The following is a 19,324-nucleotide window of genomic DNA, read 5'->3' as shown; positions in this document are numbered from 1 at the left end:
GGTTAATAAGTTGGATTGCGTTGCGTTGTGAGATGCGACTTCAGTGCATCGTCAGCAATGTCCATGGTGGGACAGGGATAGTTGTTGGGTCGGCTCCAGGCTCTTGCTGGAAAAAACATCCATTCCAAGGTTGGAATAGGAAAGCACATCAGCTGCTTTTTGCATTTGCCTGGAAAAGCTCTACATAGGATATTAACTGGTGACGGAGTGACAGCTGTGCGAGCCTGCGCAGGAAGTGATGGGGAGTGACTTAGATCTACCTTAATTGATGATGTCGGCTGTGGCCTGATTGTCTGTGGTGAAGAGCAGTGTCTGTCCTGTTCAAGTGTGGTCCCAGACCTGGGCAGCTGCCACGATGGGGTGCAGCACGAGGCGTGATGAAGACTGGGTGAAGCAAAAATTTAAGAGAATTTCTGGGGGCCAAGGTTTGGAGAACCAGTGGCGGCCTAAAAATGGCTGCAAAAGCCTTTGGTGGCTCGGCTGACACTGCCAGGATGAAGATTGAAATGCTGTTCTATCAGGTGGGGAAGTTGTCCCACATAGCTAAGTCTGCTACTGATGCTTGGTCTAGTTTGAGAACTTGGACTGGATCTTGCGTTGGTGTGGGAAAATCAAGACAATACACAGGTGCTCAACAAGACGATATACATGCACTCGCAGGCCAACGTGCACTCGCAGGCCAACGTGCACTCGCTGGTGCTGGATGAAAACCTGAACTAACCGCAGGGAAAAAACACAGAGAAAAGATGAGTGGCCCGCGTGCCACTGAAGATGAATGGCCAACTGGGTTCCACTGTGTGTTTGTGTGGCTGATTGTTTGTCACTGAGGTGTGTTTGCAAGTTTAGTTTGTATTCGGGTTTGCACGTAGGTGCGTGCCGCAAAGTGTTTTATACTACTGCAGACAATATTGTGCGGTTGCAAGGGTGTCAGTGAGTGTCAGGTTGCTGGGACGATATTGTGTGGTTGCAGGGGCCTTGAGTATGAAGGTTTGTTTTGAGACGGCATTGCGTGGTTGCAAGGGTCTCAGTCTGGTTTGCTGAGACGATATTGCGTGATGCAAAGGTCTCGATGATTATGAGGTTTGTTTTGAGATGGCATTGTTTGTTTGCACGGGTCTCAACAAGTGAGGGGTTGCTGAGACGATGTTGCGTTTTGCAATGGTCTCAAATGAGTGTCAGGTTGCTAAGACGGCTTTGTATGGCTGCAAAGGTCTGAACGGGTGTCAGGTTGCTGAGATGAGATTGTGTGGTTGCAAAGGTCTAGACGGGTGTGAGGTAGCTGAGATGATATTACATTTAGCAATGGTCTCAAATGAGTGTCAAGTTGCTGAGCCAATATTCCCCTTTATTTTTTTTTTTTTTTTATGAAAACGACTGTGAATGAAACGCTGGTAAACATGAGTTGTTACCGCATCTGGCAGTGTTTACAAGCTGTTCCAGGCATTGGCGTTTCGAATGCCTCTGAACATCCGTCTGAACCCATTTTATTTTATTATTTTTTTCCAGGAAGGTTTCTAAACTCAACTGCCTAAAAACGACTATAAATGATCCTGTGTACATGTACTGATAGGATAACATAGAGGAGAAATCAGGGGCGTCTGAAAAACACCCAACTGTTCCTAAACGTCTGTTTTCCAACAGCAGTGTACATGAGGCTAAAGATGATTTGTCTGGCTGCAAGGGTCTCAATGAATGCCAGGTTGCTGGGGCGAGACTGCATGGTCACAAAGGTCTTTGAGGAGTGGGAGGTTGCTCAAGACGGTATTGCGTGGTTGCAAGGGTCTCGATGAGTGTGGAGCTGCTGAGACGGTATTGTGTTTGCAAGGGACTCAACAATGGTGTGAGGCTGCTGAGACGGTATTGCGTGGTTGCAAGAGTCTTGATGAGTGTGGGGCTGCTGAGACGATATTGCGTTTGCAAAGGTCTGAACTATGGTGTGAGGCTGCTGAGACGGTATTGTGTGGTTGCAAGGGTCTTGATGAGTGTGAGGCTGCTGAGACGGTATTGCGTCTGCAAGGGTCTCAACAAGGGTGTCAGGCTGCTGGGCCGAGATTGTGTGGTGGCAATTTTTTTTTTTTTTTTTGCACTTTTATATATTTTTTTTGCGTTTTTATATATTTTTTATATATCTTTTTTTTTTTTTCGTTTTGTAAGAGTCATGTGTTGCAAGGGTCTTAACAAGGGTGTCAGGCTGCTGAGACGATTTTGTGTGCTTGCAAGAGTCTCGATGAGTGTGGGGCTGCTGAGACGGTATTGCGTTGGCAAGGGTCTTAACAAGGGTGTCAGGCTGCTGAGACAATTTTGCATGGTTGCAATGGTCTCAACAGGTGTCAGGTTGCTGGGCCGAGATTGTGAGGTGGCAATTTTTTTTTTTCTGCACCTTTATATTTCTTTTTTCTTTTCTTTTTCTCTTTTGCGTTTTGTAAGGGTCATGTGTTGCAAGGGTCTTAACAAGGGTGTCAGGCTGCTGAGACGATTTTGTGTGGTTGCAAGAGTCTCGATGGGTGTGGGGCTGCTGAGACGGTATTGCGTTTGCAAGGGTCTCAACAAGGGTGTCAGGCTGCAGAGACGAATTTTGCGTGGTTGCAACGGTCTCAACAGGTGTCAGGTTGCTGGGCTGAGATTACATGGTGTAAATATGTTTTTTTTTTGCGTTTTTTTTTTTTTTTCCGTTTTTTTTTTTGTTTTGTAAGGGTCATGTGTTGCAAGGGTCTTAACAAGGGTGTCAGGCTGCTGAGACGATTTTGTGTGGTTGCAAGAGTCTCGATGAGTGTGGGGCTGCTGAGACGGTATTGTGTTTGCAAGGGTCTCAACAAGGGTGTCAGGCTGTGGAGACGAATTTTGCGTGGTTGCAACGGTCTCAACAGGTGTCAGGTTGCTGGGCTGAGATTACGTGGTGGCAATTGTTTTTTTTTTTTTTGCGTTTTATATATATTTTTTCCTTTTTGCGTTTTTTTTTTTTTTTTTGCATTTTGTAAGGGTCATGTGTTGCAAGGGTCTCAACAAGAGTATCAGACTGCTGAGATGATTTGCATGGTTGCAAGGTCTCAATCAATAAGAATTGGGTTACTGAGAAAGGATAGAAACACCTGGTTTGTTTGTAGTATAAGGTAGAAGGACAACGCCTGTTTGAATCGTAGGTTCCGCAGGGGCCACTAATGAACGATATGGGATACAACGAATGGTAGAAAATTGATAAGACATAAAGAATGTAATAACAAATCTTACTTGCGACAGTGGGCCATGCGAGTGAGTTTGCGGCCGACTGTGGCTGGAGTGAAACATGTCGGGAACGTGTAGCGTGATGCTGTGCATGGGGCAAAACAACGAGGTTTGGTGTAGAAAATGGAACACGAGAAGTGCGTATCAATGCTTTGTAAGCTCCACTGCGGGAACCAAACATATGGTACGGGTGACACCATGAGTGGCCACGAATTTGACATGACAAACAAGCTAACGAATCCTACCTAGGACAGTGAACGTGCGACTGGGTTTGCTTTGGACTGGAGTGGATCTGCAACACATCCCAAGAGTGTGGTGTGGTGCCATGCATGACACACAGGCAATAACTTTGGTAAATAAATGAGAGAGAAGAACCGTGTACAAGTAATTCATAAGTTCCGCTGCGGGAACTAAAACACACGACATGGGGGAAACAATGAATGGCAACGGTAGAAAGTATGCAATGTATCTGATACAAAACGGTTGTAAAATGCATGAAATGAATCCGATACGAATTGATAGTAAGGAGTATTGAACGAATCTGATACGAATTGGTTGTAGAGTGTATGCTACCCCTTGCTTTGAAACTGAACACCTACCAAGGCACCATGTGAGTCCAATTACCACCTCAATCTGCCAAAGAACCCATACAAACACATGTCAATCTCCAAATGGATTTACAAATGAATCGTATGTTTGGCAGAAGGAAGTTACAAATGTACTACGCCTGAGCCGAATGATGTTGGAACATGAGCAACAATAACTCAGGGGCAGATTTTTTCCCAAAAGGGATGCAGGATAGGAAGCATAACGAATTGCAAGATTGCACAAGATACGAAAAGGTTTGAATCCTACCTGCGACAGTAAGCGGGAAACGCCGGCGAAGACCATGAAGGGAGAAGCCGCAAAGCGCTTGCGATGTCTAATGCGATTGAATGCGCAGACTCACGGACATGAGGTGAGCTGAAAAGAGTGGGCCCAGTGACGTGTAGTACCGCACACTGAACCGACAAAGAGCATGTGTGAGTGGGCTGCTTAAATACCCTCCGGGCTCCTCCCATAAACTCAGGCCACCATATTGGCCTTCTTATTTATGGGTTTACCAATCAGCATGGTATGACACATCTCTATACTATGAGAGGACACTAACCTATATATGTACACTTTGGATGACAACCTAATACTATTGTTTTTTGAGATACACGCTCATCAACCCAATCACCAAGTCTATAGTCCTGCCAATACCGCCATTGGTATATGCCGCTGCAGCCCCTTGTAGTCCGTTTACAACTCCCATTCGTCTTAGTTCACATTGACATTGGTTTGAGTGGGTTGGACACGGGTTCACTTGCAGATGGTGGAACCAGGCGAATAAGCAGGCAGACTTACCTTCATTACAGACATTTAGTCATCCAGTCTACAGATCACTTCACACAGATAAGTGATACAACCGACCCGGTTACCATCAGAAAAGGGGAGGCACATTCACTGGAGTGGGAGACATAAACAATATAAACAGTGTCCCGCGATCGTGTCACAGAGCTGAAGAATGGAGCGATGTCAGTGTAAACACATCTCCCCGTTCTTCCTAGTGACATGTCACTGATCGAATGTTCCCTCTCATCGGGATTAGCGATCAGTGATGTGTCACTCATAGCCACGCCCCCTAACAGTTAGAATCACTGTCTAGTACACACATAACCCCTTCAGCGCCCCCTACAGGTTAACCCCTTCACTGCCAGTGTCATTTATACAGTAATCACTGCATTTTTATAGCACTGATCGCTGTAAAAATGTCAATGGTCCTAAAATGGTGTCAAAAGTGTCCGATGTGTCTGCCATAGTGTCGCAGTCACGATAAAAAACACTGAACGCCGCCATTACTAAAATTACTAAAAAATAATTATTAATATAAATGCCTATTTTGTAGCTATAACTTTTATGCAAACCAATCAATAAACGCTTATTGCGATTTATTTTTCTTCTTTTTTTACCAAAAATATGTAGAAGTAGAAAAAAATTGTATATGTTTTTTGGGGATATTTTTAGGGATATTTATTATAGCAAAAAGTAAAAAATATTTTTTTTTTTTCAAAATTGTCGCTCTATTTTTGTTTATAGCACAAAAAATAAAAACTGCAGATGTGATCAAATACCACCAAAAGAAAGCTCTTTGTTTTGGGAGCCACTTTGCACGACTGCGCAATTGTCAGTTAAAGCAACACAGTGCCGAATCGCAAAAAGTGGCCTGGTCTTTGGCCAGCCAAATGGTCCAGGGCTTAAGTGGTTAATGCCTCAGCTGCTCTATTTCCTTCACAATACACCTGTGGTTATACCTCTTAAAATATTTTGAGTGATATTTTGCTCACTACTATGGAAATCGTGCCCTGCTAGTGTCAGGCTGGGGCAACTCCAGAGGCCCAAGGATAATGGGGGGCCTAACTTTCACGAACCTCTGGCTGTACTACCTGGCAGCCCAGCTGCAGCAACTGCTGAATGGCATGAATGGTGTATTGGCCGAGGGGGACACACACACACTGATTCCACATTTAGCTGTGGCGTTACAGTACTGTGTAGACGCTCAGACTCTCCTGAAAGCCCTAAAGGTCAAGCTCTTCTTAAAGTCCAACAAAATGTACCCCATGTATAGGTTACTACATAAGATTTGTTTTAAAGCAAAAAAACAACTACAAAGAGTGTCATGATTTACTAGTCACAGCCCCATCTGGAATAAAAATACTTAACCAAAACTGGCAAAGCTGCAGTGTGCAGTCCGGTGGCGCACACAGGGCCGCTGATAGGGGGGGACCACCAATCCTCCTGTAGGGGGCCCGGGCACACAGGGGGGCCCAAACACCAGAGGGAGGGAGGGGCAATTACAGGATGCCCTGTGCGGCTCTCGGCAGCAGCTGAAAACCCTCCCGCCGACTTTTAGCTGTTGCAGGGAGAGACACAGACTCAACTGCCGGCTTCCTTCTCCTGTTAAAAAAATTAATTAACCCTGTATTGTTTTAATCCATTGTAAAAAAAAAAATTGAAAATTGTATAAAAATAATTTGTAAAAATTGTAAAATAAAATATATATTTTTTTAAATTATAAAATGTTTTTGTTAAAAAAAATTGAAAACTATTTAAAAAAGGGCTAATTCACACAGCTTCTCTGTTATCTGTGTGTCCGCTAAGAATGATTTTAGTATATTTATTGTGAAAATGTTTTTTTTATATATATATTTGGGGGGGGGGGATCCTGCCAGGTAGGCTGTACGGGGCCCCGTGATTTCTAACAGCAGCCCTGGGCGCACATATGATGTTACTTGCCTCCGTCATATTTTAAGCAATGGCAGGTTGCTCACATTTGCCCAGCTGCAAGCCAGATATGGTTTGTCAAAGAAAATTGACTTCCCATACCTTTAATTGCAGCACACCATTTAGGCTGGGTTCACACTTGTCCGACAAACGGTCCTACATTGGGAGCCTCATGTAGCATGACGTGTGAAAATCAATGTTTTCCTATGAGAGCTGTCTTAACTGGTCCTACACAAGTCGGTCCAACTTTGAAAATGCTCCCTGTACTACTTTTGGTCCGACATTGATCATACTTCAGCCCATTGAATATCATTGAAGTCGGACCAAAGTAGTATCCTGTTCATGAAAGTAGGATAAATGTAGGACCAATGTAGCAGAGCAAAGTAGGATGAAAGTAGTGTAGTAGTGTGAACCCAGCCTAAAGCGCAAGCATCCTTAGAGTAGGTGGCGCTATCTCCCACTACTCTTTTCAATATGATGCAGCAATCCACAATCCACTAAAGGGTTCATCTCCATGTGCTATGAGTGCCTGGAGAATTTTCCCAACACGACTATGGAAAAATGGCTGGAGGATGTGGGTGATATAGACGGGGATCAGTGTTTGCTCTTGGACTCCGCCCAGCTAATAGGGACCTGATACATCTCCTTTGGTGGTGCCCAAAGTTGCACCGCTTTGGACTGGCATAGTAAACGCCATCAACATTACTTTTCAAGTAGCCCTCTCTCTTGAACCTAAACCGTGCTGATTGGGTATACTGGATGAGGTTAGAACGGACAAATATGTCAGAGAAGCGGTGTCCAGAGCACTGTTCTAAGCTCGAAAGCTGATCTTGCAACATTGGATCTCTCAACCCTCTCCAACTTTAGAGATATGGTCAGCGAATCTGGGATTACCTTTGAGATATGAGCGCTTGATTTATTAGCATAGAGGCAGCCCGACCCGGTTCAATAAGAGGGATGCTGGCCAGCTAACCCTGGCTTGGCTCCATTAGATCTAATTCTTGATAAGCTATTGACTTAACATGGGAACTCAACCGCTCAGTGAGTACTCACCCTTGGAGTGAGTTTAATTTAAAGTACTGGGGAAGAGATATGATGTGAATCCATATCTAGGGATGCATACGCTGTGAGATATAACGACTAATGACATCTCAGGTTCAATCGGTTTTATTAACCTGCTTTGATACAAGAACATTATTCTACTGTACTTTGTATTCTGTGCCGGTATTGTATAAATGTAATACTTCGGACTGCGCATTGTTTATTGTACTGTTAAAAGTTGTTATTAATCTTGGGCTGGGCAGGAAGGGGGTAAAAGTGCCCAGTAGGCAAGTGGTTAAACCCTCTTATCCTAGTTTACAGCCAAGGAAGCTGCTTCTGTTTGATTTGCAACTGCCATGGTGCTGCACATGTGACCAGATATGACACCAGCCATTTGATGGTTTGACAGTTTGGTTGAGGACACAAGCAAATGTGACAGTTCCCGGCATTCCAGGAATATAACTGTTTTTTTAAACCGTTAAATCGGTGGGTTCAGTTCCACTTTACTGCTGTTCATGGGCTGAGGGCTTCAGCAAAATGGCAGCCTCCAACAAGAAGAAAAAGGAGCAATGCTGGAGGTAATTTACAACACATACTCATTTTGGTAGCATAATAATTTCTTTTCATAAAAATTATTATTTTTAAACCTTAATAAAAATAATCACAAAGTATACAAATTCATACAACAAATATTTTAAAATGTATATAGATAAATTAACAATAAAAAATGGGATAAAAATATTAACCACTTAAGACCCGGCCCATTAGGCAGGTAAAGGACCTGGACAGTTTTTGCGATTCGGCACTGCGTCGCTTTAACTGACAATTGCGCGGTCGTGCGAAGTGGCTCCCAAACAAAATTGGCGTCCTTTTTTTCCCACAAATAGAGCTTTCTTTTGGTGGTATTTGATCACCTCTGCGGGTTTTTATTTTTTGCGCTATAAACAAAAATAGAGCGACAATTTTGAAAAAAATTCAATATTTTTTACTTTTTGCTATAATAAATATCCCCCAAAAATATATAAAAAACATTTTTTTTCCTCAGTTTAGGCTAATACGTATTCTTCTACCTATTTTTGGTAAAAAAAATCGCAATAAGCATTTATCGATTGGTTTGCGCAAAATGTATAGTGTTTACAAAATAGGGGATAGTTTTATTGCATTTTTATTAATTTTTTTTTTACTACTAATGGCGGCAATCAGCAATTTTTTTCATGTCTGCGACATTATGGCAGACACTTCGGACAATTTTGACACATTTTTGGGACCATTGTCATTTTCACAGCAAAAAATGCATTAAAAATGCATTGTTTACTGTGAAAATGACAATTGCAGTTTGGGAGTTAACCACTAGGGGGCGCTGAAGGGGTTAAGTGTGACCTCATCTGTGTTTCTAACTGTAGGGGGGCAGGGCTGGATGTGTGACGTCATTGATCGTGTTTCCCTATATCCGGGAACACACGATCGATGACAGCGCCACAGTGAAGAACGGGGAAGCTGTGTTTACACACAGCTCCCCGGGGACCAATCGCAGGACTCCAGCGGCGATCGGGTCCGCGGGTCCTGCGGTCACGGAGCTTCGGACCGGGTCGCGGGCGTGTGCCCGCAACCCACGGCTGGGCACTTAAAGAGGACGTACAGGTACGTGCTTGTACCCAGCCGTGCCATTCTGCCGACGTATATCTGCAGGAGGCGGTCCTTAAGTGGTTAAAGGGAACAAAAACGATTAGCAAATGTACAAGAGTTTTTAAGGACATATCGTATGTGTGAAAGGGCAAGAAGGATGTAATCTAAGGGGACAAAATGTTCTCAAAGTTGTGTACACCATAAAGAACAGCAGCAAGGTTATCGTTAGACATATACCAATTCATTTTATCTGGCGTTATTCCCGAGTGTGGCTCGGGGGAATGTATTATGTTCCAAAAGCGGTAACCCCAGGCCACACTCGGGATCGCATCGCAGGATCCATGTACAGTTTACTTACCTTGTCCCCAGGATCCTGCGATGTCTCCCCGCTGTGTGTGTGAGCCGTGTCTCCGCTTAACCACTTAACCCCCGGACCATATTGCTGCCCAAAGACCAGAGCACTTTTTGCGATTCGGGACTGCGTCGCTTTAACTGACAATTGCGCGGTCGTGCAACGTGGCTCCCAAACAAAATTGGCGTCCTTTTTTTCCCACAAATAGAGCTTTCTTTTGGTGGTATTTGATCACCTCTGTGTTTTTTTTTTTTTTTTGCGCTATAAACAAAAATAGAGCGACAATTTTGAAAAAAAATAATATTTTTTACTTTTTGCTGTAATAAATATCCCCCAAAAATATATAAAAAAACATTTTTTTTCCTCAGTTTAAGGCAATACGTATTCTTCTACATATTTTTATTGATTGGTTTGCGCAAAAGTTATAGCGTTTACAAAATAGGGGGTATTTTTATGTCATTTTTATTAATATTTTTTTTTACTAGTAATGGCGGCGATCAGCGATTTTTTTTTTTCTTCAGTACTGCAACATTATGGCGGACAGTTCGGACACTTTTGACACATTTTTGGGACCATTGGCATTTTTATAGCGATCAGTGGGCATTGGATTACTATAAAAATGCCACTGGCAGTGAAGGGGTTAACACTAGGGGGCGGGGAAGGGGTTAAGTATGTTCCCTGGGTGTGTTCTTACTGTGGGGGGGGGTGGCCTCACTAGGGGAAACACTGATCTTCTGTTCATACATTGTATGAACAGAGGATCAGCGTTTCCCCCCCTGACAGGAACGAGAGCTGTGTGTTTACACACACAGCTCCCGTTTCCCGCTCTGTAATGAGGAATCCCGGGTGCCCGGCGGCAATCGCGCCCGCCGGGCACCCGCACGAGAGTCACGGACGAGCGGGGGCCATTAGTGGCCACTAAAAGAGCCGACGTATAGCTACGGGCTCTCTCCCAGGAGAGCCGACCTGCCGCCATAGAATGACGGCGGCTGGTCGGCAACTAGTTAATGTATCACAGTGCTGAGCTCTGTTCCCTGCGAACGTCGCAACGCCTCTGAACGGAGCTCGGCGCCAAATTCAAAAAGTAAAAAAAAAACATAATACAAACAGTACACTGTAATCTTAGAGATTACATTACTGTATCAAATAGCAGAGCAGGTGGATGGCAGCCCACTCGGCTCTATAGAGCCCACTCTACTCTCAGCACACCAAACCCGCAGGTAATAGAAGTCTATGGCTCACTGCAGGTAACCCACAGGTGCACTTCTACCTGTGGATCAGTTTGAAAGCAGTTCAGTAACCACTGCAGTACAGATATTCCCATATACACTGTGATATTAGTAATAATCTTACCTTTTATAACAGTATTCTATTCTATTTTATTCCATCCCAGAGCAGGAGGTTGCGGGCCACACCAGAGGGCTCCACGGGCCACATGTGGCCCCCGGGCCACTGGTTGGGCACTCCTGCTCTAGTTGGTTCTTGAAAAGTTGTTTTCCAAATATGGTAAAAATCATTTGGTATATGTCAGACCAAAATTGTTCTATTCTAGGACAGCCCCACGATATATGTCAGAGGGTTCTAGTTTCCAAACAACCTCTAAAGCATTTATCAGAAACTGTTGGGTTAAATTTGGCCAAGCGTTGGGGAACTAAATACCATCTCATGAGTAATTTATAATTGGATTCCACTGCTGCTGTATTAATAGAACAGTGGCATGTAGTGCACCAAATTTGTTTCCAAACTTTTCCTGTTATAGGTTCACCAAGATAATGTTCCCATTAGACATGTATGAATGAGATAGAGGTGACTTTTTTTCAAGTGTATCATTGAGAGAAGACCTTTAGTAGTAGGATCATGTTTACACAAATGTTCAAAAAGAGTGAGGGTTTTTTTAGATTGGAAGATGATCCTATAGTTTGGATTATGAATTGTTTAATTCGAAGGTACAGTGGAACCTCGGATTGCGAGTAACGCGGTTAACAAGCGTTTCGCAATACGAGCACTGTGTTTCCTAAAATCCTAACTCGGTTTGCGAGTGTTGTCTCGCAACACAAGCAGGATTCAGGCCAAAGCAGTGTGCAGTACCTCGTTTTGGCCTGAGGTGGGGGGGGGCGCAGGAGCCGTTTGGAAATGCACGGAAAGGCCCGAGGACAGTTCGGCTGACCTCGGCAAACCTTGGAAAGGCTCGGGAACTGAGTCCTAGGACCTTTCCGGACGTTTATGAGGCTCTCCGGCGCCCCCCACCTCTGGCCGCATGCGGTATTGCATGCCTTTGAAGTTCATGCGGGAACAAATTATTTTCATTTCCATTGACTTCAATGGGGAAAATCGCTTTAATATGTGAGTACTTTGGATTACGAGCATTCTCCTGGAATGAATTATGCTCATAATCCGAGGTTCCACTGTACCTAGAAATTTCTTTATGGAGTAATTTGTGTGTTTGTTTAATAAAGGCAAAGCTCAACACCCCAGTGGGAGAGATTAGATCATATATTTTATAAAGATTTTTAGAAGTCCAACATTAGAATTGGAGGGGATCATGGAATCCCTGTAGAAACCTTGAGTGGTAGCATAATTATTAACATGGAATGTATGGGCCAGATTCACATAGAACTGCGGCGGCGTAACGTATCGTAGATACGTTACACCGCCGCAAGTTTTCATCGCCTGATTCACAAAGCACTTGCGATGAAAACTACGCCGGCGGCCTCCGGCGCAAGGCGGGCCAATTCAAATGGGCGTGTGCCATTTAAATTAGGCGCGCTCCCCCGCCGGACCTACTGCGCATGCTCCGTTTCCTAACTCCCGCCGTGCTTTGCGCGCCGTGACGTCATTTTTTTGAACGGCGACGCGCGTAGCGTACTTCCGTATTCCCGGACGTGTTACGCAAACGACGTTAAATTTTAAATTTCGACGCGGGAACGACGGCCATACTTTAGACAGCAATACGATTGCTGACTAAAGTTAGGGCAGGTCAAACGACGACTAACTTTGCGACGGGAAACTAGACTAGCAGCGACGTAGCGAACGCGATAATCCATCAGGGATCCGCCGTAACTGCTAATTTGCATACCCAACGCTGGTTTACGACACGAACTCCACCCAGCGGCGGCCGCGGTATTGCATCCTAATATCTGACAGTGTAAAACAATTACACCTGTCGGATCTTATGGATATCTATGCGTAACTGATTTTATGAATCAGTCGCATAGATAGAAACAGAGATACGACGGCGTATCAGGAGAAACGCCGTTGTATCTCTTTGGTGAATCTGGTCCTATGTTCCTTGCTAAAGAACCTTTTTTTTTTTTATCAAGTTGTTATGGATAAAGTTCCACTTTAAGCATGTGAATAATTATGAGGATAATAATATGATTTCTGAATATGGTTATGATGAGGGTATAACAAAAAAAATCCAGGTTTATCAATAGTCTGTGTAATATCATGTCTTTAGCTGGATATACAATTTAAACATTAGATTCCCCTAGTGCCAAATACAGTCATAGTAATACATTTAAGTATTCATTTAAATTACCTAAAATATAAATTGCACATGCATATGTTAGTTTTATTTTATTTTTTATACAAATAAAAAATATGAATTTTTAACTGTTATGTATTAAAAACAGCAGGACATTTATTTTTTATTTTATTCAAATGATAAAAGGAGATATTTCATCTGGAAATTTATCAGATACAAATCTATTTTTATTTTTTTAATACTTTTGTAAAACTTTTGTAAAAAAATAAAAATAAAAAAATGAAGTTGTATGAAATGCATCAAGTATTTATTGTTTATCATTTGACTAGTATGAAGCCACATTTTAATTACCATACTTCTCTGCCATCTGCTGGTTGACTTTTGGAATTGCAGATTCACCCTATTCAGTTAATTTGATGTTTGAAAAGAATTATCAACCTAGAAAAAGCTAATTAAATGTTTTATTTTAGTGTAAGTCCTGAAAGGTGTCAATAAATGGTCTGACAATCAGGTATAAAAAGTTATTTAAAATATATTGGGTTGCGTGGAAGAGATCACAAAGAAAAAGATAAAGATGGACCCATGGGTCGTTCTAAAAACTTGGAATGGTTAATTTTTGGTGCTTTTCTTGCTCTTTGCAAATGGAGTAATATATGGGCTCATATAGGTTTATTTGTATATGTGCATGTTACAATAGCATATGTATAAAAAAAAAAAAAAAAAAATGAAACTAGAACAAAAAGGAAAAGGAAATAAAATAAATAAATAAATAAAAAAAAAGAGAAACCCACATAAAGAAAAGCGACACTAATGATGCGAAACCAAAATAGAGATGCAATGGGCTGGTACGCAGAACATGAGCATAAATACGCACTCTATGAGGTAGAGTCTGAAGTGAATAAAAAAAAAAGAAAAAAAAAAGTTATTTAAGGCTTGTATTAACAATATTTAGCCTGCATAGGCACCACCCTCACTTTCTAAACAATATTGGAAAAATATGAACAATCCAGATCCACATTTATACTAACAGGTGATCATAGGAATGATGTTGCAGCAGTTTTACTTTCTTGCAATACATAGGTGCTGTGCACACCATACAAGCTCCATGTTTTGAGCGACATAGCATTATGGTATAAATTGCAGAAATAGATCCTTGGTTTATCAGCAGCTTTGTCCTCCTGCAGGATCAATGTGGATGGACATGGAACTATGGCGTGTTCTTTTAAATGACTGCACCTGTTAATCTTTAATTGGCACTATTGGGTGGAGTGATCCTCTGCTACAACAAGGAGTGGCATTGGACATGGAGTGTAAACAGAGGTAAGTGACCCCTGACATCAGAGCTGTGGGGGGGGCATTAATACTGACACCAACATTGTGTAGCTCTATCTCCACAGAAGCTGCTTATAATTTGGCCTCCCCCACTCACCGCATGCACAGCCAGACAAATGCCAGTTTTAGCATTCTTCCTCTGGCTCAAGAATCAATCTAGGGGTTTCTTTTTAGGGTTTTTATTGAAACTGAAATTGGATAGGGATTGGGATACCCCCAACTGTAGAACTTGAGGGCTTGCTAGCCACTTAAGACTTTAGGCAGCTAAAGGACCCGGCCAGGTTTTGCGATTCGGCACTGCGTCGATTTAACAGACAATTGCGCGGTCGTGCAACATGGCTCCCAAACAAAATTGGCGTCCTTTCTTTCCCCACAAATAGAGCTTTCTTTTGGTGGTATTTGATCACCTCTGTGGTTTTTAATTTTTTGCGCTATAAACAAAAATAGAGCGACAATTTTGAATAAAATGCAATATTTTTTACTTTGTGCTATAATAAATATCCCCCAAAAATATATAAAAAAACGTTGTTTTCCCTCAGTTTAGGGCGATACGTATTCTTCTACCTATTTTTGGTAAAAAAATGTATAGCGTTTACAAAATAGGGGATAGTTTTATTGCATTTTTATTAATTTTTTTTTTTTTCACTACTAATGGCGGCGATCAGCAATTTTTTTCTTGACTGCGATATTATGACGGACACTTCGGACAATTTTGACACATTTTTGGGACCATTGTAATTTTCACAGCAAAAAATGCATTTAAAATGCATTGTTTACTGTGAAAATGACAATTGCAGTTTGGGAGTTAACCACAAGGGGGCGCTGATGGGGTTATGTGTGACCTCATGTGTGTTTACAACTGTAGGGGGGTGTGGCTGTAGGTGTGACGTCATCGATTGTGTATCCCTATAAAAGGGATCACACGATCGATGACGCTGCCACAGTGAAGAACAGGGAAGCTGTGTTTAGCACAGGACGTACCTATATGTGCATGTGCCCAGCCGTGCCATTCTGCCAACGTAAATGTGCAGGAGGCGGTCCTTAAGTAGCTAGGCTTCTAGCTTCTATGTACAAAATACTGGCTCTATTGCACAACTGTACTGTCTCTTTGTTGAATTGACTCCTGGCTGCACTGGACACACTTAGGTGGCATTGCACAGCTTCTGGCTGCACTGAAAACACTTAGGTGGCATTGCACAGCTTCTGGCTGCACTGGACACACTTAGGTGGCATTGCACAGCTTCTGGCTGCACTGGACACACTTATGTGGCATTGAACAGCTCCTGGCTGCACTGGACACACTGAGGCCATAATGCAAAACTCCTGGCTGCACTGCACTGGCTTGTAAGGCAAAGCACCCCACAGTCACTTCTCCTCTGTGTAGCAGGATTAAGCACTCACTCAGTCTCAGAATAATGGAGCTTCCTCACACCTGTTCTCCTGGGTCTATCCAGGCTCTCTCTTTCTCTGGTCTTTCTCTTTGGTAGATTCCCCAGCTAACCCTAGCTGGGAATGTGATGTCTTCAAAAAGGACTCCTCAGGCTTCTCCTCTGTCTCTGTGTCCCAGGGGCAAAGCCTCCACCTCCAGAAGGCTGGACCCTAGAATTCAGCACCTTGGCTGCCAGGCCTCAGAATATTTATAGGCTCTCCAGCCACTTACTGGACACACCTTCTCCAGGGATTGCCTGGAGTTCTATAAATATTCAGGCTGCATGTCCTGCTCTCTCTCCCACTATACTTCTAGAAATATCCAAAAGACAAGAGAAAGTAGCTAACAGGATAAGGTGACCAGATTTTTAAAATGAAATCCGGGGACATATTTTTTTTTTACTAGTAATGGCAACAATCAGCGACTTTCTGCCCGTCGCCGCCCGCCTCATAGCCTCTTAAGTCTTACTCTTCGGGCCCCGGCTACTACTGGATGGGGAGCGGAGGAAGATCACTCCGCCAGGGAAGGCAATGAGATAGGCGGGTGGCTGGCCAGGATTTGAGCCAAGGCAGAAGAACATGCGAGCGAAGCTAAATGGGCATGCGCCCAAAACGGAAGAAATATTCCCTCCGACCAGCACATGATCATCAGAAAGGGGCACAGATAATGGGAAAAATACACCCCCCCCCCCCCCCATGCTAGTAGGCACGGCGGAGCGGGGGTGTGGAATTCAATTTTTTTTATTTTAATTCTGCACTGATTGTCTTTTGAAATTGCCCCTGCCCCCTATTAAATCCAATCTGGGGACAAAACCAGGGACAAACTTGGTCCGGGGACAGTGTCCTCAATCAGGGGACTGTCCCCTGAAACTGGGGATGTCTGGTCACCCTATAACAGGAGCATGTGTGACACTGAACTCAACCCCAGCTCCTCTGCTTACAGAGGAGCTAACTAAATTTGTCTAGAAGCCTACTCTAACCATGACTCTTTAAGCCCCTCCCACTGCATAGTTGGGTCACACCCACAAATAGGGCTGCATTGTTCCTCTACTTAGGGTGCCTAAGGGTGCCCCAGCTCTTTCACAATCCTAGCTAAATTATACATTCAATTTGTATCCGATTAAGCAAGCCCTTGCACTACATAGTTGTTAGCAGACCTGACTGAGATTGTACCATGAATGAGGTGAGCTTTATGATGTAAAGCATGCAAAGACAAAATATATTCTTCCTCTCTATTACCTTGGTACCGTGTGTAAAAACAGTGGTTCTCTGCTTATTATAGTCTCACCGCTTACTAGCCTGCTTAAGCCTTCGTTCACAGGATTTTTGTGCATGCATGTCATGGGTACGGCAGCCCATTCACTTCAATAGGCTGTCCTACCAGCAAGAAATGCGAGGAAAAAATGCTGCGGCACCATATGCTTTAACGTGTGCAAAATCGTGCCAGGGCTCCTGATGCATGGGGGTGCCATTAGGAATAAATTGCATGTGTAGGCAGATTAAAATTAGATAGGTGCTGTCCCGGCCAGGATGGTAGGAGCTAATACTTTTCCCGGTTCTTTGTTTTTTTTAGGTCGGTTCTGCTCTGGGTCCGGCCCACTAATCCTGTGGTATATAAATATGTAGCACCCTAGTCCTAAACAGGGCTGCTAATAAATCTAGTTGTACTAGGTGGTAACTAGCCTGGCTAATTGGTAGTCTTTTTGGTCCATTGATTTCTGTCCAAATTCTGAGTTTAATTTGTAATCTCTCTCTTCTGTCAAAAGGTGGCACTTTGGTACTTGAATTCAGGTGATGGGGTAAATAAGTTGTCTCAGCCAATCAGCAGGAGCTTATTTGGTCACTGTGTATGCTGTGATAGGCCATTTATTCGGAAGGAGTTAGGTGTTCTGGGTTCTTCCCGCCGGTGGTTGCGGCCTGGGTGGATGTGTGTCAAACAGCTCCTGGTTACTAGACCTGAAGCCTGAGGCTTATGCAGGAGCTCTACTGGTTTCTAGGTCTATGTGAGGCCTATCCAGTAATTCAGGGTTCTGCAAAGGAGGAGCAACAAAAGTGAAGCCCGAAGTCTGGGCGGAATGGCATGTGTTAGATGCTCAGCCGGAGGGGAGCGTGTTTATTGCTGGAGGTAAAGGAGTAGAAGATGCTTCACTAGCCGGGACGGTGAATAAGTGGGAAAGCTTCAGTGGAGACTCATCCAGGAATACAGCGGGTAGCCATTAATAAAGCTTGAAGGAGTACAGCGGGTATCTGTAAGTAAAGCTTGAAGATAAGTGGAGCAGTTAGCTGTGGGTGAAGCGCAAGGGATCCAGCAGGTAGCTGGGAGTCCAAGAAATTCAGTGACAGACGGAGAGCTTCCACAACGTTCCTAGATGTCAGTATCATCAGTTACCCTTTATTACTTTTGACTGTCAACCTATTTAGAGGTAAGAGTAATGGGACTTTACCCTATGCCCCCTACTCTTCCAGTCACAATCACTAAACTACCACTTAGTGAATTTATGTATTATATTCTATTATATTTACAGATCTATCCAGGCCCTACTTGCTCCTGATGAGTGGAAGTATATCCACGAAACGCGTCGAGCTCCCTACTGATGTTCTGTCCCAGCAATCTTATCACATTATTGATTTCTATCTCTGAGAATTATGGATCATTTAATTAATTTTTACACTGTCAATCTGACCTTGTTCATTATATATATCTTATTCTATAGTCTCACATTTACATTTGGTTACAGTGATGCATACTACGGTATACTATAGGTATTGTTATGTTTCATTATGTAATCATTTTTGATTTACCAATCATGCCTATTATTTTGTATAATATTTATTGTGATGTATGTTCACCTCTGGTATGCTCTATTGTATCCAATAAATGTCACTGTATTTTATTAACTGATTCAATATAATTTGGTGTTGTGTTTCATGTAAAAGTCCCACAATCCCTGTGCCTCATCTTTCCCTATTACCCTTCCCTTCCCCCTTGTCCCCGTTCCCCTTATATAGGCCTTCTTCCTTTAACATTGACGATGGAGACCATGGTAGTCACCACTAGCCATGGTTCCAACCACAGATCCAATGTTAGGTCGTTTTTTACATTGTTATTATTTTACACTTTGTCCCTCCCCATCTCCTGGTTTTCCCTCCCTTTCCCAATTGTATACCATTGCATTTTCCTCAAGGTGTCCTGTGTCCTGGAGATTTCTGTCTGAGGATAGAGGGTTCAGAGAGCTCCCCCGCAGAGAGCCCATAGACAGAGATAGCTGTGACTGGGGCCCATAAGGGAGAGAAATGGAGAATGATGCCAGAGGAGCAGAAGGAGGTCATCTATTACCATTGGGATGTAAAGTCATCTGAACCTGGAGTTCGCCCCGAAGACACCAGCACTGGAGTATGCTTCTGAAGGACTTACATCTGCATGAGAGTACCTCTGAAGGACTGTAATTGATTGGACTTCACCTTTACTGGGGCAGCACAAGCCTGTAGTTAGGAGTAGAGACATATGAATAACCTTGCACTTGTATGTTGGA

This window comes from Rana temporaria, chromosome 2 (assembly GCF_905171775.1).
Source record: "Rana temporaria chromosome 2, aRanTem1.1, whole genome shotgun sequence".
Lineage (NCBI taxonomy): Eukaryota > Metazoa > Chordata > Amphibia > Anura > Ranidae > Rana > Rana temporaria.
This window is presented reverse-complemented; position numbering follows the sequence as displayed.